Consider the following 26166-nt stretch of genomic DNA (forward strand, 5'->3'; position numbering starts at 1 on the left):
AGTTCAGAAAAACTTTCTCTTCCCAATGGAAAGGGATCGGCCTTGGTCAACCCGGTTGACCGGAAGGTAAAGAGAAAGTCTAAGTCTGGAATAGCCTATGTACCATTCCTAAAGAGTCTATATGTTCTCAGTGTAAAGAAAAGGGGCATTGGAAGCGAAGCTGCCCAAGCTACCTGAAAGAAAGAAGAATCAAAAGTTTGACTCTGCTTTAGGTAAGTCCACTATCTAACTCTGTTAAGTTCCCAGTTGATGATTCTTAATACCAAAATGTGACTTGGTTGCATTTGATATTTAGCAGGATCAAACAAAGGGAAGGAAACTTAAAGAAAGAGTATGATGAATTTGATCGTGAAGATAGATTTATTTCGCTTTGTTGAAGATTGAATTCCTGAGCTACTTCTTAGGAGTTATGATAGATTGCTAGGAAACGTGTAATAGCATAGTTTTCATTTCAAGTTGCATTGTAAGGAAAAAGTTTTTTCTGCATTTTAAAATAAATAAAAGTTTGTTTTACTTTATTTTATCTCCTTACAATGGCATTCATGAGAACTTGATGTTTGTATGTTTATAGCAATATTGGAAATATGAATTTGATTCTTTCATTTGTGGTAGTGTCTAAATTTACCAAATAAGGAAAGATTCTCATCACCCAAGTTTTAATTGGACCGAAACTTGGAATCATACAAGGTGTTTAGTGTGATGTATGAGAATTTTCAACTTTGGAAAATTAAGACTAGTTCCGTGTTCACATGTATATGTGACTCAAGAGAAGGACTAAGGGATCAAGTACACATTCTTGTGCACTAGCCAAAGTTCACCACAAAAGATGGATAAGACTATTTGTCATGATTTACTAAGGTTTAGTAAATATGATTATACTTACAAGCTTAAGTATAATTTTGAGACACTGGAAAAATTTCAATGTATGACAGAACGAATAAGAAGAATCAAATTAGGCAAAAGGATAAAAGTTTTTCAAATTTGAAAAGATGGGAGAGTACTAAGATCATCTTAATGATTTTGAGACCTAATCACAATTCATCCTCTAAGTGCATTCTGATAGTTAAGAAGAGGAGTTATGAATTTTTGAAGTGGTTAAATCAAGAAGATGATTCATACTTCGTTCCAAAAAGAATTCTTAGAGTTATACTCTAATATTGTAACTTGAGTGAGATGTCTTAAAGAAGGTTTAAAACACTTGTCAAATGTAATACTCTTACATTTGAAATTGTTAAGTTGTGATGTTTTGGATAAAACAAAGACCAACTAAGGCCAATTGTGTGAAGTGTTTGTCTTGATTAAGAATCCACACTACATCTTAAATATTTGGCAAGAAAGTCTTATAGGTCAAGAAGACAGTGGGAGTCTAAAAGATCTTGATATAGTTTCAAGAACTAATCAAGAATAAAAACCTATATTTCATCACTAGCACACCACTAGAGGTTTATAACCTATCGTGTTGACATTTATGTGCCCATTCCAGTTAAGTTGGCTATACATTTGAGTTCTACATGTTCTCAATTATTTGCATAGCTAGTTGGAAGCAATGGCAAGCCCTTGAGCTGCCAGGTGGCAAGAAGTTAAGATTGCACAAGTTCCATCCATATGAGTTAGGATTTGTCACTAACCTAGTCTTGTGATTATGGTTTGACAAATTCACACGGATAAGAACATACACCATAAAAATCTAAGGGTCATAAGGTTTCTCTCCGATTCATGAAAATGATGGTGAGGAAATACTTCCACCAAGTAGATTTGAAGCAGATAGCAAAGATCTAAACAATTGATACTACGATTACTACATCCCTTTTCATAGTTCTAAAATTGTTTAGACACACATGTGTGTTATCTAAGGAAAGGTGTATGAGTTTGATAAAGTTTTATCAAAGCATCTCGTATTAGAATTCTGAACTTTGGTAAGAAAGTCAATAAAGTATTGTTTTCTAGAAGTCCAGCTGATTTCTGAGTATATGTCAAAGCTAGTGGGAGCATAAGTGTTATGCTAATAATCATCATGTTAGTGGGAGCATGATAATTATGATAAGTATTGCAAGTTAGCAGTGTTAATTTGTGACAACCCGAAATTTCCATTCTGAATAAACCATATCAAGCCAATAGAAGTTAGAACAATTACAGTGAAATTCCAGACTTCGGGTATAAGTTTGGTAGTTTTTCAGGATTTACACTTAAGGAGATATCAAAAGAGTGGATGCACTAGGGTTTTGTGCAACACTGTTATTCCAATACTCTAGGACATTAGAGTTCATTCCGGGAATAAAAATATTTTCTGCCAAAAATCCCAGGACTATATATAGAAATCTGAACCAAAATAATTCATTAGTTACATTTCCAATTAGAGAAAAGCCAAAATTCTCTCTCACAGATCTTCGAGTTTTTATCCCAAATTGTGAGTACTTCGATCTAGTTGTATTATATAGCTTAGATTATGTTTTATAACATCAAAATCGAATCAAAACCCCAAGATTTGGGAGTTTACCGCCCAAGAACACTTGGGGAGTAAACTCCATTTTAAGGGCCAAAAGTGTCCCAATGTCCCTCAAAGCCTTGGAAATCAAACTAGAAGCCACCATTACATGTTTTAGACCACAAATCAGTTAAGATTCATGGCTAGAAGTGAGTTCACGGCCAAGGGAGTTCTTGGGCCGTGAACTCCATTTTTAGGTGCCAAAACCCCCTAAAAACCTTCCTTAAGCCAAGAGACTAATTTGGGCATGTAACTAAATGAGTTTATGATTAGCTAACACACTTAGAACACCAAGAGTAAGGTGTTCACGGACCAAAAGGTTCTAGGGCCGTGAACTCCATAAAATGGTTCCAAATGGTGCCATAAACTCTTCTAAAGCCTAGTACAAAAGCCTAGTTTAGTTCCTAGTTAATTTAGGGACATGAAAACACCATAAACATCCTCCCAAGGGAGATTACAGCCGTAATCTCCAAGGGAATATGGTCCCAGGGCCGTAAACTCCTAAAAGAAGTTATATTATGCCCTAAACTCTTCCATAGACCAAGCCATTAAGTAGAAATGCTTATTAGGGCCTTATAGAGCATTAAACATCAAATGGTAACATAAGTATGAGTTCACAGCCGTAAAATCATGATTTTACGACCGTAAACTCATTTGGTAGTGCCATTAGGGTCGTGAACTCCCTTATGGAGTTTTTCTTGAGCCCTACACACAATAGCTTCCCCTACAAACACTTAGATGCAATCCTAGAGGCTAATAACACTTGATAAAGGTGTTTAGCATGTCCTAGGGTATCTTGACTTCTTTATTAATTGTTTATAGACTAATTTGTTACATATATGTGAAATTATATGTTAACTAGGATCATAGAGGGTGTTCAAGACTTCACTTGACACCTAGCGGTCCTACCTGTTCAGTTCATCCGCATCACCCACAATAGGTGAGTTCATACCCATTAATCAATCTTTTAACTATTTTTAAATGTTTTAGGGGGGGGGGGGGGATACAAGTAGAATCATGCTACTTATTATATCAATCACATGTGATTTATAAGCAGCATTCAAATGATTTACTACTCATTAGCCGTTTTACCAAACAGTTTCCTTCAAATGATTTTCATAAACACTTTATATGTTTAAAACTCCTTATTACACTGTACATTTTACTCCGTATATTACATTTCAAACTTATTTACAATTCTATTTCAAACAAATGTTTAAAACTCCTCGATTTGGATGTGGTCTGATAGGATATCGAGTACCCGTCCGAAGGTCGTTTAAATATTAGTTATATATCATGTGTACATATATAGTCATAAAAGGTCTTTCTAGTTCATCCAATGCCCTTGGATAGCAAGGGTATACATCCATGTTCATATGTACCAGTTATATTACTAGTAAGCTACCATATGGGTAGTTTAGGAAGATACTAGAACTATTACTAGAACGCGATATCATACAATGAGTCAGTTCATTCATGAGTCAATACTTGCTAGATAGAGAGAACATACATTACAGCTACAACATTATAGTACATTACTATACAATTACATGATTACGTTTACATAGAGATTTTGTTATAAGCATGCCTATATTTGTATAGTTATATAAGTAATGTTTAAAAGACTTAGGAAGGCTATCCACCTTGTTTCCTTTTGCTCGATTTGGATGTGGTCTGATAGGATATCGGCTACCGTCCGAAGGTCATTTAAACATTAGTTATATATCACGTATACATATATGGACATAATAGTTCCTTTCAGTCTGTTCAGTACCTTTGGGTAGCAAAGGCATACGTTCATATACATTACATTACTATGAGTACATATACAACTATACTAGAGGGAGAACATATACAACTATACTAGAGGAAGAACATATACAACTATACTAGAGGAAGAACATATACAACGATACTAGAACGAGTAACAATACATTACATATACATATATACATTGACAAAATTGTGATCCTGTATCGGAGCATGACTTAAATGTCATGACCCGAGTTGTAGCCAGAGTCTCTTGGAGGGAGAGCGTGAGTTTGCGTATAGATCTATACTGTATTGACTATCCTACACCTTGCTGCTAGCTACAGCCGGACCTGCAGGTCTGTGGGTGCCAAACATCATTTCTTTTTACGACCATACGTATGTTGTTGTTAGCAGTCAATAGTATGGTGTAATTAATCACATGATACCTTAATATAAATCCGGTTTAAGGTAGTTAGTACAGCAGTAGTTCCTATAATACAACACTATAGTACTACATTAATTTTCCCTTTACATATATTTAGTGATCTTATTAAATGTAAAAACTAAATTTTGTTAATGATAGTTACACTTGGAAAATTACACACTTTTACAAGAAACGAACATACAGAACAGTTAAGTCTTGGTAGAAGACTACATTCAGAACAGTTAGGTCTTGGTAGAAGACACCCTTATTTAATAGTAGGAATCATAGGGATTTCTAGGGATTTTCAAACATTTACAGTTGTTTTACAAACATTTTCATACTTACAGTTCACATACATTTTCAATACTTACAGTTCATATACAAACAATTTCTTACATACAAATTAAGACACTAAAATACTTATGATCTCACCAGCTTCAAAGTTGATACTCTCTTTCAAAATTACTTGTATCCTCAGGTCATCAATAGACAGGTACAGATGCAAGGTTTAGAGAAGATGGAGCTCGTTCAAGACTCATCTTTCATTTTGATTTATGCTTTAGTGTCTATTATAATTTGACAGAACACATTTGTATAATAATTATATTATTAATGCAATGGATGATGTTGTTGTTTGTTTACTACTTTACATTGTTGTGATACTGTACATGACATCCTCCGCCGCAGAACGTTTCCGCCGTTCTTGGTTTTGGGGTGTGACAGATTGGTATCAGAGCATTGTTTATAGTGAATTAAGTATATCAACGCATAAAAGATATACTAACTATAAATAATTAGGGAATAAAAATACTCTGACCAAGAGTTTATACGTTAAATAGTATAATATTTAATTTAGTATACGTGCCTGCATTCATACTAAAATCACTGTCACTAGGACAGTACAAAATAATTACGATTGTTGGGCAACACAGGTGGACTTAGAGACATATAGTTAAAACTGGGAAGATATAGCCTGATCAACTATATTATCCGAGGGTTGACTAGCATGTGCCTAAGTTTAAGTGTGTGGTTGCAACAATGCTAAAATCTTACCAACCCTACCACAATGAGAACAGTAGAACATAACATTAAACTTAAAATACTATAGGAGTATTTGGTGTTACTATAAGTACTTCATACTTGAGAACTAAAACGGGATCTTCATTACTAAGTTGATAGTTGCTAAGTGGATACACTAAGGCTATATGTAATTAGGATGTTATAGACTGAGAATCTGTGAAAATTTTAGTTTACCCCTATTCTGTATGAATTTGGAGTTAAGGTCACTTATTCGAAGGCCTATCCTGTTTCGATTACATATAACCGGTATGCACTTCACAAATAGCGATGTAACTGATGAAGATTTTCTAAATAATTATCTAGATAGTTCGTCTAACAATTATTTTCCTACCCTAATTCTCGCATAAATAACAAGGCTGCACTCCATCCCCACGGTAACCCGTACCTCCCGAATGAGGTCATTGCTGGTTGGTTTGGAGAAGAACCAGAGAATGATCATCCTATCCCCATGAATGATCACCATGATGAAAACCCTTCGAACGATGCTAACTCCGAACCCGAGATTGAGAACCTACCACAGGCAGCTCCCGTTCCAATTCCTAACCCTCGTCCGGCTTTTCATGGCCCGACGCCTGAGTGGGTGGAATGCTTGGAAACATGGAGCCAAGGACAAGATCAGACCATGCCATTTAATGGTGACCGAAGTTTTTACAACTTGAGCAATGGGGGCTCTGCAGACAGAATCTTGCCAATCTTGGTCCACAGAGTGGACCGAAATGAGATTCAAGGCAGTACAGCCCTACATCAGATTACTGAACCTGTCGCCGATGCGAGAATGCATACCCTCCGCACCATTCGTCTAGAAGATGCTCGCGAGAGATCTGAGAGAATCCATGAAACCCTGATTCAAGCACTAGCTGGATCACGAGCCGAAGTCATAGAATTCCAAGTACGCCAGAGAGTGTACGAAAGACACATACTTGATGAAGAACGTCAACTGGCTGAACTGAGAGTTCACCAGAGGGATGACCGTCGCCAGTAGTAGATGCTTTACTTTATTGTCCTTGTTAGAAGGAATCGTTTTTCTGTCTTTGCCCGATGTGGCATTTTCTATGAAACTACCTTGTATTGTAAGTACTTTCGGTTAGGTCTATATGCTGTCAAGAACTATCTTCTGTGGATATGATGTAAGACCTTTACAAGGTCATTTTCCCGAATCTTTACGTCATGAATATCAAAGATATTGACAGTCGGCTAACTTCTGTGTCATTTCCTTTATTCAAGTACTCTCATCATACTTTCATTGGAGTCTATCTGAAACCTGCTTTAGTCAAGTCATTGGACTATAGCAAGTTAGATCCGGAGACATTTCCAAGTCTCCTTTAGTGGTTGAATCCTGTTATTCACCAACCCACGATACCTCGGCTTGAACGACAAACGTTTTGAGACCATTCTACGAACTTACTTCTACCCATTACTAGGACTGCATCATAGGGATATAGGTCAAACCTTCACGAACATACTTCCATTCCATACTAGGACTGCATCATAGGGATGTAGGTCAACCTTTCGAGAACATACTCTTACTCTTTTCTTGAGCAATCGAAGTACATCTAGGGTCAACCAGAGTCGCTCACAAAATCCTTATCTTTCGTGCTATCAGAACCATGTCGTCATCAAGAAACAATCAGCTTCATACGTACATCTCTTTCTTCTAGATCGCTTTTCCAGTGAAGCCGTCATATCAGAACACCGAAGTACTCATGCATGGAGTACCTCATAGTTCTTTTCTTTTCCGAAGAAACCCCCGAAGTACCACTCGTGCAGTACGTCAAGTTCAATCCAAGGATTCATATGATTGATCTATCACTGAGGAATGTATACATAAGAGTGAAATATAATCAAGGTTCTACAGGTTTAGAATTGATGATTCCACTTTAACTTCTTTTTCCCCGATGGGATGTGAGCTTAAAGAAGAATCAGTTATTCGACTACCTTTTCAATCTTAATTATATACGACTCGTATACACGAGACTGTGATTGTGAAACCATGTATGAATTCTAATATGAACTTCAGGACGGAGAACTGCTCAAGACTACGAGTAATCACATCGTCATGTGAACAGACTTAGAACCCAGTATGACTCCCGTAAACAGATTTCCCTACAGTTTAAACACTCCGGAGATACAAGAACAGTACAGACAACTTAGCGAACTACAAAGAAATAGAATTAAAAGACTAGGCTTCTCACCATGGAGAACCCCGGTCTTATTCTTCCAGAGATCGACGGATTGCATCGTATGTGCCTCGGATATCGAGGACTCCGTCAAGATTTTTCATTAGAAATCGTTATCTCTGCCTCACATAGATGAAATGGTTGAGCAAACGCAAGGAAATAATTAATTTCAGAAATGGATCTGAGATCCGAATATCACCAGTTCGAGTGTTAGGGAAGGATGTCCGGAAGACTATCTTCCAAACTCGATGTAGAAACTTCGAGTCCGTAGTGATACCCTTCGGATAGGACCAATACGCCCATAGCTTTCATGAGCTAAATGAGTAGGATACGTCTTTCTTACTTGGATCGGTTTGTCATTTCTCCATGTAATGACTCACTTATCTACCCTCGTGGTAAGAAGGAACCTCTGGAAACATTACCCTCGGAGATACTTTTCACAAAGTTCTCTGAACTCGAGTTTTGTAATTGAAGAGTCAAAATTTCCTAAGACACACTATTAATGATGTGGAAATTCTTGAGTACTCTGTCAATGGATCCGAAACCGTTGGGAATTGGTCGGCACCAGAGACACCGACAGACATTCGCCAAATTCTAGGTCTTACAGACCTACTGTCATAGTTCGTCCATAACTCCTCGTAAATTACAGAAACCCTTTCGACCTTGACCCAGCAAGGAGTGGCCCTTGACTGGGAAGTTAAACAAGAAACGGAAACTTTGGAAATTTCAAGTGAGAGACCAAGTTCTTTAGGAAGTCTCACTCTGGGAATGGCTTATTACGCTTCGTATCGCGTGAAAAGCTAAATCAAATATAGTTAGGAACTCCGAGATTCTTACCAGAATCGGTCCTGTGCCTCGTAGACTAGACCTACTCCGCGAACTCAGTAACATACATTCTACTCTTCGCATCTTGATCGTGAAACTATACCTTTTCGTTAGGACCCTTGTAAGCCCACTCGTCGAGATCCTCGCCTTTGTATTAGAACCGTAGTGACCCTCGACCGAGAGGTCAAGCGGACGAAGCAACGCCGTTGCCCATTAGTGAAGGTTCGTTGGGATACCAACCGAGAACCCGATTTCACTTAGGAGCGCTAGACCCAATCGATTAGGAAGTTTCCTTCTCACGACTCGATCATTCGTACCTACTTCCTTACCTAAATTCTAATTTCCGGACGAAATTCCCTTCAACAGGGGGATGATGTGACAACCCGAAATTTCCATTCTGAACAAACCATATCAAGCCAATAGAAGTTAGAACAATTACAGTGAAATTCCAGACTTCGGGTATAAGTTTGGCAGTTTTTCAGGATTTACACTTAAGGAGATATCAGGAGAGTGGATGCACTAGGGTTTTGTGCAAAACTGTTATTCCAATACTCTAGGACATTAGAGTTCATTCCGGGAATAAAAATATTTTCTGCCAAAAATCCCTGGACTATATATAGAAATCTGAACCAAAATAATTCATTAGTTACATTTCCAATTAGAGAAAAGCCAAAATTCTCTCTCACGGATCTTCGGGTTTTTATCCCAAATTATGAGTACTTCGATCTAGTTGTATTATATAGCTTAGATTATGTTTTATAACATAAAAATCGAATCAAAACCCCAAGATTTGGGAGTTTACCGCCCAAGAACACTTGGGGAGTAAACTCCATTTTAAGGGCCAAAAGTGTCCCAATGTCCCTCAAAGCCTTGGAACTCAAACTAGAAGCCACCATTACATGTTTTAGACCACAAATAAATTAAGATTCATGGCTAGAAGTGAGTTCACGGCCAAGGGAGTTCTTGGGCCGTGAACTCCATTTTTAGGTGCCAAAACCCCCTAAAAACCTTCCTTAAGCCAAGAGACTAATTTGGGCATGTACCTAAATGAGTTTAGGATTAGCTAACACACTTAGAACACCAAGAGTAAGGTTTTCATGGCCCAAAAGGTTCTAGGGCCGTGAACTCCATAAAATGGTGCCAAATGGTGCCATAAACTTTTCTAAAGCCTAGTACAAAAGCCTAGTTTAGTTCCTAGTTAATTTAGGGACATGAAAACACCATAAACATCCTCCTAAGGGAGATTACGGCCGTAATCTCCAAGGGAATATGGCCCCAGGGCCGTAAACTCCTAAAAGGAGTTATATTATGCCCTAAACTCTTCCATAGACCAAGCCATTAAGTAGAAATGCTTATTAGGGCCTTATAGAGCATCAAACATCAAATGGTAACCTAAGTATGAGTTTACGGCCGTAAAATCATTTGGTAGTGCCATTAGGTTCGTGAACTCCCTTATGGAGTTTTTCTTGAGCCCTACACACAATAGCTTCCCCTACAAACACTTAGATGCAATCGTAGAGGCTAATAACACTTGATAAGGGTGTTTAGCATGTCATAGGGTGTCTTGACTTGTTTATTAGTTGTTTATAGACTAATTTGTTACATATATGTGAAATTATATGTTAACTAGGATCATAGAGGGTGTTCAAGACTTCACTTGACACCTAGCGGTCCTACCTCTTCAGTTCATCCGTATCACCCACAACAGATGACTTCATACCCCTTAATCAATGTTTTAACTGTTTTTAAATGTTTTATGGGGGGGGATACAAGTAGAATCATGCTACTTATTATATCAATCACATGTGATTTATAAGCAGCATTCAAATGATTTACTACTCATTAGCCGTTTTACCAAACAGTTTCCTTCAAATGATTTTCATAAACACTTTATATGTTTAAAACTCCTTATTACACCGTACATTTTACTCCGTATATTACATTTCAAATTTATTTACATTTGTGTTTCAAGCAATTGTTTATTTATGCTAAACCATTTTATCAAACCCATGCCTTCAAAACTGTGACAACCCGATATTTCAACTGTATGTAATGACCTAAAAAGTCAAGTATTGTAACCACTTTTGATATAATGAAATTAACTTCGAAAATAAAAAGTCCAAAAAGTCTCTAAATAATTACCTACTATGTTTGATGTCATTAAACCGTGATCGTACGTAAAAAGAACACCCAAATCTGAGTTCGTATAAAGAAGTTATGATTTTTCCCAGTTCGGCTTAGCGACAGACAGCTAAAAACTCGAAACGGAGATCGAGCGAATTTTGGCCGGAATGACCTAAACGAGAATCGAAGGTCTCGAAAATGGTATTTCAACGGTAAAATGTCTGACAAAAACAGACGGCAGATAAAGGAGTTATGAATTTCTAACGAAATTTTCTCACCGCGACCTTTTTAAAATAAATAATAAAAATAATTTCAAAATTTGCCGACGGAATCTAAATGAAAGTTGTAGAGCGTAGTCTCACCTACGCGTGGATATAAAGAACGTAGAAAACGGAGTTCGTATGAAGAAGATATGAATTTTTGAAGTTTATTAAATAATTAAAATATAAATTTTAATAATAAACCTTGGTATTATCCGAAGGAGGAGTCACCAGGTCGGGCCGAGTTACGCCCAGCGTACGCTCGTACGCCCAGCGTACTCGAGGCCTAGGCCTTGGATCGTCCACGTCACGGCCTATGCGAGCATATGCCGTCCCATCCGGAGTCCGAAGCAGTCGAGGATGCGCTCATGAGTGACACACGAGTACGCCCAGCATACCGAGGCGGTTCCCACACCCTATAAAAGGGATGCGAGGGTTCCGAAGAAAGGGCTCAATTTCTCCCAAATTTCTTGCGTTCTTGCCTCGTTTTCCGTGCCCGTGCTAACCCGAAGCCCCGATTACCTTGCTCAAGTCCCAAAGGTCGTTTGTGCTCCCGAGATTCCCGAGAATCCCGAGAAAATCTGCTTTCTCGAGTCGAAGTTCTGCTCGGTTTTCATCTCGCCTTTTTCTGATCTTTCAAGTGAGTTCATATCCCTATAATCCACACTTTTAAATGTTTTATAAATGTTATTACATGCTTTTAAGGGGGGAATACAAGTGAAACACACGATTATTATTGTGTGTTATATAAAGTTTCATTATACACTTTTTATGAACGAAATCATATGTGATTTATAACTATTATAAGGAAACTTTCGTATGAAAAATATATCACGATAACATCATATCTTTTGAAATGAAAAATGTTGGTATATATGTATAAATCAAACACTCTGCTTAGACTGCATGTATATGTGTCCATCTTAGACACTATAAAAATTTATACTTTCATAACAAGTGATTCATTTTTCTAGGGATTTCTAAACAAATGAGACACACTTAAAGAAAACTATAATAGGTATAGTTTTACGAGAACATTACAAATTTTTACATACTAGAAACACTATTTTCAAGAAGTCACTTTTACATACAAGAACAAACGAACATCTTTACACGTAAATTTGTTTTTATACCAAGTTTTGTGAGACATTAACTTCACGTACGTTCGAGTACACATTTCAAGTCCTGTATTATATACCAGAATCCCTTGGAGGGGGAGCATGGTGTTTGTGTATAGATCTATATGGGCTGGACAACCCCGCACCCTGACTGTTAGCTACAGTACACCATTTAGGGTGACAAACGTCAGAACATTCCAACGCCTGAAGAACGTTGTGTATAGGCAATTCTAGTCAATAGCATGGTTATAAAACTCACATGGGGTATTAAAAATACATTGATTTACGTGGTTTTTCAGACGTATTGGAAATTTTATATGTACATAGATTTTCTAGAAACAAACATTGGTCTTGATAGAAGGCTACATTTATGCTAGTAGAAAATATGGGATTTTCTAGGAACAAACAAACAAAAACAAAACATTTCATTTCATACAAACATTGTCATTTAATACTTATGAAACTCACCAGCTTAAATGCTGATCTACTCTTTCAAAACTACTTGTATGTCCTAGGGATTCAGTAATTAGAGGTAACAAACAGCTTTTGAAGAAGGGACGCTGTGGCGCCAGTTTAAATTCATATTTTGGCATCATATTGTAATTAATTTAGAACATGTACCTTTTAACAATGTAAACTTTCAATTATATATATGATGGTTGTATTTCTTTCTTTACTATGTATTCATTTGTTACGCTACCACATGAAGTCATCCGCCCACGAACATTTCCGCCGTTCCGGTTTGGGGGTGTGACAGATTGGTATCAGAGCAATGTTTATAGTGAACTAAGTATATCGAACCACATAAGATATACAAACTATAAATGCTTAAGGGACTAATACTCTCTAATAAAACATTTTTTTTTGTTTTACGCCTAAGCCGCGTTTCGTTTAACTTATAATGTTAGTTCATTCAAGTACAAATACATGCATACAACAACTTATTTTCATGATTATAACTATACAAGAAGTATTTAGACAAGTTGGACACTACGATTAAGACTCGTTATATGTAATCGGATTTGGGACAAATATAGCATGATCAACTATATTTGTCCGAGATCGGACCAATGTATATCGAGGAATGCTCGTAGTGAGCAACAAGTCAAAACTTACCAAAACATCACGAGAATCAAACACACGAATTTAAATACTATAGGAATATTTATTACCTAGAATAGCTTAACATACATGTTTAGTCTTACATGTTCCAAACATTATTCGATTCTTATAACCCTATTCTCGTACAGTCAAATGGCTGGATTTCACCACCCGACAACCCCTACTACCCCAACCAAGGCAACGGGGGATGGATCGAAGAGGATCCCGAGGAGGACGAGGAACCCATAGAATTGGACGAAGAGGATGACTCCGGTACCGAATCAGAGCCGGAAGTCATCAATCCACCACCCACACAACCTCCCGTGTTCGTAAGGAACTTTCAAGGACCGACTCCCGTCTGGGGAAGTCACCTCCACCATTGGAGCCAACAATAAAGTCTACGCCCTCCCTACGACATGTGCTAAGACTTCTACGATGTCCGCGGCGGAGGTTCAGCTGATCGGGCACTCCCGGTCATGGTGGGAAAACTAGCCAACCAGTCCTACCAATCCGGAGTTCAAGCTAGCCGGATTTGGGAAGTCAACGTGGAAGTACAGGTTCACACTTCCGACATCCGTAGGCTAGACAGAGCTCAGGACAATGCCCAACTCCAAACTGAGGCATTCCAAGCGCAAATGATTGCAGCCCTCGCCGAATTGAGGGAACAACAAGCCGCCTTCGACATGCGTCTTATGGAATCAAAGCAATTAGATGCGGAGTCAAGCTCCAAGCGCAACCTACAACTGAAGTAGTGCTTGCCAAAATCCCAAATTTTGTTATAGATTAGGACCTCGGCTAAAAGTTTTATTTTCTTTAACTTTGTAACCGGAGACCCTTATAGGGGTCAAATTTCCATGATCGTTGTATCAAATATTATATTAATATAAGTGGCACTATTATTACTACGTTGAGTATTTCGTTCAATCCTTAAAATATTATGGAGAAACCATATGCTTGTTTCGTATTTCAGTCTTACAAATAACTTTCATTCTTTTATCTTTGAGACTCATACTATCATCTGTTGTTGAACTATAACAATTTAGTTCATGAGACACAATCATTTTCTATGCTATGGAATTCTTATCCTTTATCTTTTCAACCTATAGTTGAAGGATGCCTCCGCGTACAAACCCGAGACGAAACAACGGTGGGGAAGCACCTCTAGCACCACCGCCTCCACCTCCTCAATTTGATGCAGCCATGTTCCAAGCAGCAGTCACCGCAGCTGTAGCAGCTGGCATGTCACAGATCAATACCCCTATTACTACTGGCTCGGGAACTGGCACACATCCTTCCAACCATGGCGAGAGTCATGGACAACCCTGAGAATGCACCTATAAGGATTTCACGAACGCCAAATGTGACAACCCGATATTTAGAGACAATATAATGTAAAACCAATCAAATTTAGGTCAAAATATAGCTTTCCTAAAATCTTATTTGGGTTAAATAAAGTAGTAGGAATCGTATCAACGTTTTCGTACATATAAAGAACCCTAAAATCCGAGTTATAACGAAGAAGTTATGACCAACCGAAGATTCTCGGCAAAACCGGCAACACCGATTAAACGAAAAACGCGAAGTTTCAATACAATAGTTTTTAGCCTTAAGTATCTAAATGAAAGTTATAGATAACCTCAAACCGTGAGCGTAAATAAAAAGAACGTCCAAATCTGATTCGGATGAGGAAGTTATGATTTTTCCAAGATTCGGGTATAGCAGTAGACAACTAAAAACTCGAATCGGAGATCGAGCGACTTTTGGCCGGAATGACCTAAATGAGAATCGAAGGTCTCGACAATGGTATTTCCGCGGTGAAAAGTCTGGCAAAAACCGACGTTAGATAAAGAAGTTATGAATTTTTAAAAAAATTCCTTAATCACGTCATTTTATAATTAAATAATAAAAATAATTTCGGAATTTGCCAACGGAGTCCAAACGAAAGTTGTAGAGCGTAGTCTCACCTACGCGTGGATATAAAGACCATCGAAAACGGAGTTCGTATGAAGGAGATATGATTTTTTGAAGTTTATTAAATAATTTATATATATATTTATATCAAAAATCCGGTAATATCCGAAGAACGAGTCAGCATCCTCATCCGAGTTACACGCTGCGTAACCCGTACGCCCCGCGTACCCGAGGGCCTTGGTCTCGGTCTGTCCACGTCACCCCTATGCGAAGCTACCGACCCGCCCCATCCGACCCGTCCCATCCGATCCGTCCCATCCGAAGCCGAGGCAGTCGAGGACTCGCTCATGCATGACGTACGCGTACGCGCTGCGTACGAGCGTACACCCCGCGTACCGAGGCTTCTCAGACCCCCTATAAATAGAATGCGAGGGTTTCCGGAAAAATTTCTCATTTCTCTCCTTTCTCTCACGATCTTGCCTCGATTTCCGTGCCCGTTCAAACCCGAAGCTCTGGTCTTTTTGCTCAAGTCCCGAGGGTCGATTTTGCTCCCGAGATTCCCGAGAATCCCGAGAAAAATCCGTTTCCCGAGATGAAACTCTGCCCGGTTTTCCATCTTGCTATCTTCAAACTTTCAAGTGAGTTCATACCCCTAATCAATATTTTAAATAGTTTTAAATGCTTTAATGGGGGGGGGGGGGGAATACAAGTAGAAACAAACAGGTTATTGAATCATTGATATGTATTTTATAACTGTGTTTGTCATTTAACAGATTTCACATGCTACAAAATGTGATGCATGAAATGATTTTACATCTTAAAAACACATTGTTACCAAATGTTTTACCTTTGAAATGTTTATTAAAATGACATCAAGTCATTGTTAATTATTGTTCAAAACCCATAAGATGTTTTACAAAACCATTTTACATTCTTGAACTAAACTATGCATATACACTTATATTATTATATATGTATTGATTTTATAGTTTACATCTTTCATTTAGTTTCCCACACCCTTGAGTAGTAAGAGTGTATAAACCTACATGATCAATCAGTTATATTACAGTAAATTATCATAGGGATAATTTGGAGACATCAAACATTACTTCTATTACAAGGAATCACACAAGAGTCAGTTCGTTCATGAGTCTATACTAGTACATTACCTGATACATGAATACCTACAGAGGTTTACCTGATACATGAATATGTTTACATATACTTACTTGTTACATGGACACACATACATGAATACCATACATGAAGACTTTTACATAGGTGCATTATCCTATATTCACTTACCTGGATACTTGTACTTAGGACTACGAGGATGATTTCTTAGTAGTTACTGTGTAAATTGTCTTTCCTATCCCGGTTCAATGGGATAGCTAGACGGGACTTACCATTCCGAACCCCACTGATTAGCACCAGTGGTCAATGACCATCTTCGGAGGTCTAAGGTTACTATTTATATTAGGTAGATCGATTGGGACTAACCCTTCCACCCACCTGCTGCTGCTACAGAGGACAATTGGACAATCTTCGGATGTTCATTAGGTTATACATTTCGCTTAATGCGATGCTGTGTTGGTCCTAGTACCCAGTGACAACACTTACAGTAGTACCTTTTCCTGTTTACTTTATTTTGTGATACATTCACATAAACGATGAGTTAGACTAAGCACTTTTAGTACTAGTCAATACAAAGGAAAAACTATCATTTTACAAACAGAACATTCGGGTCTTGGTAGAAGACTACACTTTCATACTTATAGAAAATAAGGGTTTTTCTAGGGATTTCATACTTACCTCAACATTTTCATTTAAAGGTTTACATGGCTTTCATAACAGATTTTCACAAACAAGTCAATGGCACTTATATACTTATGAATTCACCAGCTTTAAAGCTGATACTCGCTTTCAAAATAACTTGTATTCTCAGGTCATCAGTAGACAGGTACGGAGGCCAGGTTTTTGAGAAGAAGGAGCAAACAAGTCTCGTCTTTTATTTTGATTATATATTTTTGGTGTCTTATTACATAAAAGAACACACATGTATTAAACTTTACTTATAATGCAATGGATGATGTTGTTGCTTGTTTATTATATTACACTGTTTGTGATACTGTACATGACGTCCTCCACCCCTGAACGTTTCCGCCGTTCGTGGTTTTGGGGTGTGACATTTTGCACGAACTAGACCGGTGCTCCCCAGGGTGAGAAGCTTGGTCTGATGAATCCTTTGCTAAGAAGTTCATTCAGCTGGCTGGATAGTTCCTTCATTCCAGCTGGTGCAAGACGGTAATTTGATTTGGCTACCGAGGTAGCTCCAGGGATTAAGTCGATTCTGAATTTGACATTTCTTTCAGGTGGACTCTTGGAAGATCATCAGGGAAAATGTCAGGGAAATTAGATATTTCGGGAATACTCTTGAAGTCCTTCACTTCTTGTTTCTTTTCTACCACGTGAGCTAGAAAAGCATAGTACTCCTTGTGAAGATAGTTTTGCGCCTTGATCCAGGAAATGATTTGTAGGTTCGCGCCGGATTTGTCGCCGTAAACGATAAGAGTTTCGTTACTAGGTAGGTTAAAGGGAATGGATTTCTCTTAACATAGGATGTTGGCACGATTAGGACCTAACCAATCCATACCAATGATGACATCGAAAGTTTTTATGGATATCGACATCAGGTCAATTGGGAAGGAAAAGTTATTTAGAGTAAGGGTACATCCTATGTATATATTGTCAGTGTTCTCGGTTTTCCCATTAGCCATTTCTATGGTAAAGGTATCTTTTAGTGATTGAGAATGTTGTTTAAGTAGGTGTTTGAATTTATGGCTAACAAAGCTTTTCTCTGCACCACTATCAAATAGAATGCATGCATATGTATTTGTGACAACCCAATATTTCCAGTCAATGTACTGACATAAGTCAAGTATTGTAATCTATTTTGAATAAATAAATAAATAAATAATATAGCATCAAAAATGAAATGTTCAAAAGCCTCAATTTGGATACATAAAGTAATAGATATTGTAACCAGGTTTTCAGAAATACAAAGAACACAAAAATCCGAGTTTTAATGAAGTAGTTACGACCAATCGAAAATCCGCAGCAAAACCGGTAAAACGCTATAAAGCGTAAAACGCGAAGTTTCAATAAAATAGTTTTTAGCCTTAAGTACCTAAACGAATGTCGTAGATATCTTTAAACCATGAACATACATAAAAAGAACGTCCAAATGTGACTTCGTATGAGGAAGTTAGGATTTTTCTAAGTTTTGGAGTAGCGGTAGACAGCTAAAAACTCGAAATAGAAATTGAGCGATAGTTAGCCGACACAACCTAAATGAGAATCAAAGATCTCGTCAATAGTAGCACAACGATAAAAAGTCAGACGAAAAACAGACATCGGATGAAGAAGTTATGGATTTTTAACGGACTTTTCGTGTCTTGGCCTATTAAAAATATATAATTAAAAATAAATTCAAAACTAGCTGATGAAGTCTAAATGAGAGTTGTAGAGTATATTTTCACCTACGCGTGGATATAAAGAACATAAAAAATGGAGCTCATATGCGAAAGTTAGACATTTTAGAAGTTCGAGGCACACAAACCGAGGAGGGTTACACCCAACATAGGAAGGTACGCCCAGCATACCCGGGTACAAGGCCTCGGATAGGCCACGTCTCTGCCTACACCTCTACTCCCTGTCCCATCTAAAGAGCGGCGTCCAAGGGTGTGGTCATGCATGATGTACGCATCGCGTACTAGAGTACGGCCAACATACGAGTTGCGAAGGCGTTACGCCCCGTGTAACTTCGGAGTACGCCCAACATATGAAGCCTCTCACACCCCTATAAATACGATGCGAGGGTGCCAGCCATTTTTGCTTATTTACCTCCTTTCTCTCCCACTTTTTCACTTCTGAGCCGCTAGAGACTACCCCGACGCCCCAGTTACATATCCAAGTTCCAATGAAGGTCCGAAGCTCCGAAATACCTGAGAAACTCACTTCCTTCCGGTCGAAGTGTTGCCTGCGAAAAGTCTCGTTTTATTCAAATCATCAATTTTTCCAGGTGAGTTCATGCCCCCACATTTTCACACTTTTACTATATTTTAGGGGGAGAAATACATGTGAAACGTAAGAAAAACTTATGTTAAAATGCAAATCGTTACATATAGTTTCAAATACTTTATCTACATTTGCTGTATAAATGTTAAATACATAGAATAACATTTTTAAAAATGTTATACTTTACATGAAAATTTAATTACACATTAAGGTTTATCATGCAAATGAAATACATTTTTGGAAAACTATAATAGGTATAGTTTATGAGATATTGATGATAACTATAGAAAGGAAATACTTACATTTACATGAACAATGGACTTTTCATACGTAACTTTATTTTGATACAAACTTTGTGAGACATTTTACTTCACATACTTTCACGTACGCATTTCAAGTCCTGTGCTATATACCATAACCTTTTGTAGGGAGAACATGATACTTGTGTATAGATCTATATGGGATTGACAATCCCGCACCTAAACTGTTAGCTACAGTTGGACATGCAGGTCTCGGGTGACAAATGTCATATCATTCCAACGCTTGAAGAACATTGTAACAAGCAGTCTGGTCAATAGTGCGGTTATAAAACTCACATGAAGTATTAAAACATTTGATTTACGAGGCTATCAAATGCCTTAGTGATTAGATATACATATGTAAATCTACTTACACTATTTTAGGTATGGAAAATACTTATGCATTTCGTTTTCGAATCATTTAAAACTACTATTCATTCATGGAAAGTATTGGATTTTCTAGATACAAACACAATTACTTTATACAAAAAGGTATTCTATTCTTATACAAAAATGCTTATGAACTCACCAACTTAATTGTTGACACTTTTTCAAAACTACTTGTATTTCTCAGGGATTCAGTAATACAGGTAACAACTGCTTTTGGGAAGGGACGCTAAGGCGTCAATTTCAAACTTATTATATCATCATAATGTAATTTCTTTTGAAATATTTAATACAATCAACAATGTAACTTTTAAATTATATTTGTGATGGTTGTGTTTGCTTTCTTTACTATTTATTCAACTGTTATGATACTACATGAAGTCATCCGCCCTCGAACGATTCTGCCGTTCTGGTTTGGGGTGTGACAGATTTGTATCAGAGCATTGTTTATAGTGAACTAAGTATATCAAACCACATAAGATATACAAACTATAAATGCAAAGGGACTAAAACTCTCTGACAAAACACTTTCACACCTACCATACTTTGTTAAATTAAAATGTTAGTTTTCATAAATGTACAAATACATGCATGTAACAGTTTAATGTCATAGTTAGAACCATACAAAAGTATTAAGACAAGTTGGGCACTATCGCTAAGCCTCAGAATATGTAATCAGATCTAGGATGAATATAGCCTGATAAACTATATTTATCCGAGATATGACCAACGTATTTCGGGGAATAGTCATAGTGAGCAACAAGTCAAAAACTTTCCAAAGTAACACTAGAATTAAAATTCCAAATTTAAATGCTATAGGAGTATTTATGATACATTAAAAACTATAACAAGCGAGTAAACCCCGACATTCGTTAGGACTAGGATCATCAAATAAAATAAAAAACTTAAACCTATAAAAACTAAAAGCCTTCACTGACAAGGCTATAATTGCAAAGTGCATACTTCAAGGTTACACATGAGTGAGGTTGCATGGGCTTAGGATTTATGTTTTCACTTTAAGCACTTTTCCTTGTTTGGATGTGGGCTTGGAGTGAAACTACTTATCCAATGGTCCATTCAATCTCAATTGTATGTAATTCATACACACTAGCTAATTATAGAGGACTCTGTGTAGGTCTTATCATAAAGTTTTCTCCTTACACTCAAATTCTATATAATTCTCTTATCTCTATTCTCCATGAGGCAAAATGGGAAGATTTCATATCCATGGGGATCCCTACTACCCAAGCCAAGGCAATGGGGGTTGGATTGTGGAGGATCTAGATTAGGATCCCGAAGAGATTTTCGAGGAGGATACAGACGAGGATCACGAAGAAGAGGAAGAGGATGCCGATGATGAGGGCACTGACTCCAAACCCGAGGTCTACAATCCTCCCCAGGTAGTACCAGACCTCCAGAGAGACTTTCAGGCCCCGACGCCCCTCTGGGCTGTAGATCTGAAACAATGGAGCAGGGAACAAGGACAACGTCCACCCTAGTGCATGGTACATGGCTTTTATGACCTCCGTAACAGGGCTTCAATGGACATAGCACTCCTTGTCATGGTTCGTCGCATCGCCAATCAAGGCGAGCAAACAAGGATAAACGCCAAACAAATCCTGGACGTTGGTGCCACCCCCCAAATCACTGCGGTATGTCTTCGTCACCTGGATTAAGAATATGATCGAACTATAGAGCACACCTTTTCCCTCCAGAAAGACATTACCACTGCTAGAGCCGAAGTAAGGGAGTTTCGGAAAAACCAAGCCGCAATGGAGAGGCGTGTCATTGAGGCTGAACATTAAGTGGCTCGAGCTTGGACTTCCACAACAACATACCATGGTCCGCAGTGTACCACCCGCTCAGAGTAGAGCGCGTGCTTCTTGCGCTATGTATATATACTTATCGAGTGAGTGTTGGTGCTACTCTTTCCTTTCTGTATGTACGCGCGACGGATTGTGAGTACACAATTCGAGGGCCCGTATGCGGTCAATATTTCCCATTTTCATTGATGTACTCTAGACCTTTATTAAGGTCAAATTTTCCTGATTGATGTATCGAATATTAAAATCATTGAGATTGACACACATTTATTATTTCGTTGAGTATTCCATTAAGTTCTTAAAATACTAAGGAAAAATCATACACTCATTATTGAAAGTTTCCATTTCACAATTAACTTACAAATTCGGTAATGTTCGGAACGTAAAACATATAATACTAAAACTTTCCATAATCATTTTTGAAGACTTATCAAGAATTCGTCTTTTAACTTATGGCAGAATCATGCCACCAAGAAGGAATCCACGACCCTTCAATACCATAGGAACACTAACACCACCTCAACCACCATCCCCATCAATGGACAATGCTGTTTTCTAGGCAGCCGTAACAGATGCTATCACAACAACAATGGCACGGATGAGTAACAATGGGTCAGGAGGAGGAATCAATAGCTCTACCAATGGTCAACACCAAGGTCGTTCCGGAGAATGCACTTACAAGGACTTCACCAAAAACAAACCCATATCCTTTAATGGGACTGAAGGAGTTATGGCTCTATCCCAATGGATAGAGAAAACTGATGCAGTATTCGAGATCTGCTCATGCCAAGAGGGAAGCAAAGTAAAATTTGTTGGGTGTACTTTCTCCGAACGAGCCCTGACGTGGTGGAATGGCCACGTCAAGTCATTAACTATGGTAGTGGCTAACTCCATGGGATGGGAAAACCTGAAACAAATGCTCATGCAAGTGTACTGCTCGAGAGGCGAAGTTCAGAAGCTCGAACAAGAGCTTTAAGGCCTTACAATGGTAGGCTCAGACATCACAAACTATACCAATAGGTTCAATGACTTGGCATTACTTTGCCCAGGAATGGTGGCTCTAGAGAGTAAGAAGATCGAGAGATATATTTGGGGATTGTCGCCCCAGATTCAAGGAAGTGTACAAGCCTCCAAGCTGGTTACTTTTGACAGTGCCAAACAGCTGGCACAGTACCTCATTGACCATGGCGTCAGTCAAGGATTCATGACTGCAATTCTAAAGCAAACTATAGAGAGTACCAACAAAAACAACAATACCAAAAACAACAACAAGAAGAGGTTTTGGAACAAGTGGAAGGGTCAACCTTCGCAAGAACCTTCCAAGAAACAACAACTAGTGACAGTTCATGCTGCTACTACTCTTACCGCTGTTCCTGTCACCCCTGCACTAGCAAAGCAACATGCTGGAAACCTACCAAAGTGAAGCAAAGGCAATTACCATCACAATGCAAATTGTAGGGAAATGCACTGTAATAACTTCAACAGGAAAGGGCACACTGCCCATTTCCGTAAGGCACCAACACAACAAATCACCCAAGTTCCTGGAGTCGGGGTGTGTGACAACTCGAAATTTCCATTCGGTCAAACCCTAAAAGTCAACCACTTCGTGTCATAAGTTAATGACATTATTTCTTGTTTTTAAGAAATATAAAGTTCGTTTGATTATTTTAATATTATTTTTAAACGAACGGGTGATAGAAAGTGTCGTCTCGGGTTTTGAATTTTAAAAACCGCAAACACTTCGTGTATTAGAAACACCTGATCAAACTTTTATCTTTTTGGTTGAGAAATCACCCAAAACCGTGAACTCATACCTATGTATGAGTTTACTCCCCAAAAAGTTAGTCATTTGTGTTTACTCCCCAAAAGTCAAAAGAGTAAACTCTAAAAACTCTCTCAAATATCATCCAAGATTTAATTCCAAATCTTCAATCTTGTAAGTGTTCTAACCATTTCAAGTTAGTAAAACACTTAATCTAGTGTTTGTACATCTATTCATCCATTCATTGATGTATTTTGTCTAGATTTTCCAAAACACCAAGAACACCAAGAACACACACTAAGTGTTCTTGGCCTTTTTAGCTCAAATCAAGCTTCATTATAGTAAGTACTTCCATCCTTGAGTGTTATTGATCTAGTATTACAATTAAAATCAAGAAATTATGTCAAGAACACAAGATTAGAGGTGTTCACGGTCCAAGAATATTCTTGGGCCGTAAACACCATAAATGGCACCAAAGTGTGCCTAAGCCCCTAATCTAAGTCCTAGTTGATGTATAAACCATCCTTGACATGTTTAAACCATTCCTTATTGTGTTTAAGCCTTAAAAAACATCAAAGACCATCAATTATAGGTGTTTACGGTTTGGGGATCTCCCAAAACCGTAAACACCCTAAAGTATGTTGAAGTTGGTCATTTTCCTTCCTTAGGCTTAGAAACTAGCACATACACTTACCTAATTATGTTAAGGACTTGAAAACATGGCAATATCCTTCTTCATAAGGGTTTACGATAGTAAACCCAAAGGAAAATGCCATGAGGCCTTAAACTCCTCAAAGGGGGTGTTTTGTTGCACTAGTCCATTCCAAAGGCCAAACAACATAGTAGAATTGCTTCAAAAGGCTTACTAAACCACTAAACAAGACCTAGTTATTAGGACTAGAGTTTATGACCGTAAACTCTAGCGTTTACTGCCTTAAACTCTTTGAGTCAAGACCACCAAAACCATAAACTCGAAGGGAGTTTACCCTAGAACCCTAAGCACCTTAGCTTTGCTCTACCTACACTTGGATGCAATCCTTGTGAGCTTTAGCACTTTAATCAAAGTGTTTTCAGGTTCTAGAGTGCCCTAACTTATTTTATAAGTTATAATTTGGCTAATTAGTTATATATATGTTCATTATATGATAACTAGGCTCGTGCGTGTGTACAAGTCTTCATTTGTCACCTAGCACCGTACTCGACACTTCAATCCAATCCACTCACCACAGGTGAGTTCATACCCCTTTAATTAACCTTTGAAATACTTTTAAATGTTTTAAATGCTTTTATTGGGGGGGGGGAATACAAGTTGAATACTTATAGTTATTACATCAATCACATGTGATTAATAACTACAAAACCAATGATTTTATTACCGTTCAAACTGTTTATCAAACTGTTTTACATCAAATTGCTTTACAAACTCTTTTACTTATCAAATACTGTTATTTAAACTTTGTTACACTTATTATAAATTGCATGTCCGTATATGTATAATTACATAAGAAATGTTTAAAAGGCTTAGGAAGGTCGTCCGCCCTGTTTCCTTTTCCTCGATTTGGATGTGGTCTGGTGGGATATCGGGTAGCCGTCCGAAGGTCGTTTCAATATTAATTATCTATCATATGTACATATATAGACATAAAAGTGCTTCCATATTCATGCGTACTAGTTACATCATTAGTAAGCTACCATCGGGGTAGCCCAGGATCATACTTATACTATTGCTAGATCAATGAGTCAGTTCATTCATGAGTCAATACTTATTACTATGAAAAGATATACATTACATTACTATGAGTACATATACAACTATTCTAGAAGAAGAACATATACAACTATACTAGGAGAAGAACATATACAACTATACTAGAAGAAGAACATATACAACTATACTAGAGAAAGAACATATACAACTATACTAGAAAGAGAACATATACAATGATACTAGAACGAGTAACAATACATTACATATACAGATATACATTGACAAAATTGTGATCCACTGTATCGGAGCATGCCTTAAATGTCATGGCCCGAGTTGTAGCCAGAATTCTCTTGGAGGGAGAGCGTGAGTTTGCGTATAGATCTATACTGGATTGACTATCCTACACCTTGCTGCTAGCTACAGCCGGACCTGCAGGTCTGCGGGTTCCAAACGTCATTTCTTTATTACGACCTAACTTTTGTCGTTGTTACCTAGTCGATAGTATGGTACAATTAATCACATGATACATTAAAATAAATCCGGTTTAAGGTAGTTAGTACAACAGTAGTTCCTATAATACAACACTACTGTACTACAATAATTTACCCTTTACATATATTTAGTGATTATTTCACGTAAACATTTATGTACAAACTATATTTGATTAAATTATAGTTACACTTGGGAAATTACACACTTTTACAATACACGAACATACAAAACAGTTACGCCTTGGTAGAAGGCTACTATTAATTGAAAAAATAGGTTTTTCTGAGAGATTCAAACTTTTACAAACACTTACAAACATTTACATACTTTTATCACCGATGTTTACAAACTCATGTTAAAAACT

This window comes from Lactuca sativa, chromosome 3 (assembly GCF_002870075.4).
Source record: "Lactuca sativa cultivar Salinas chromosome 3, Lsat_Salinas_v11, whole genome shotgun sequence".
In the NCBI taxonomy this organism is placed as follows: Eukaryota; Viridiplantae; Streptophyta; class Magnoliopsida; order Asterales; family Asteraceae; genus Lactuca; species Lactuca sativa.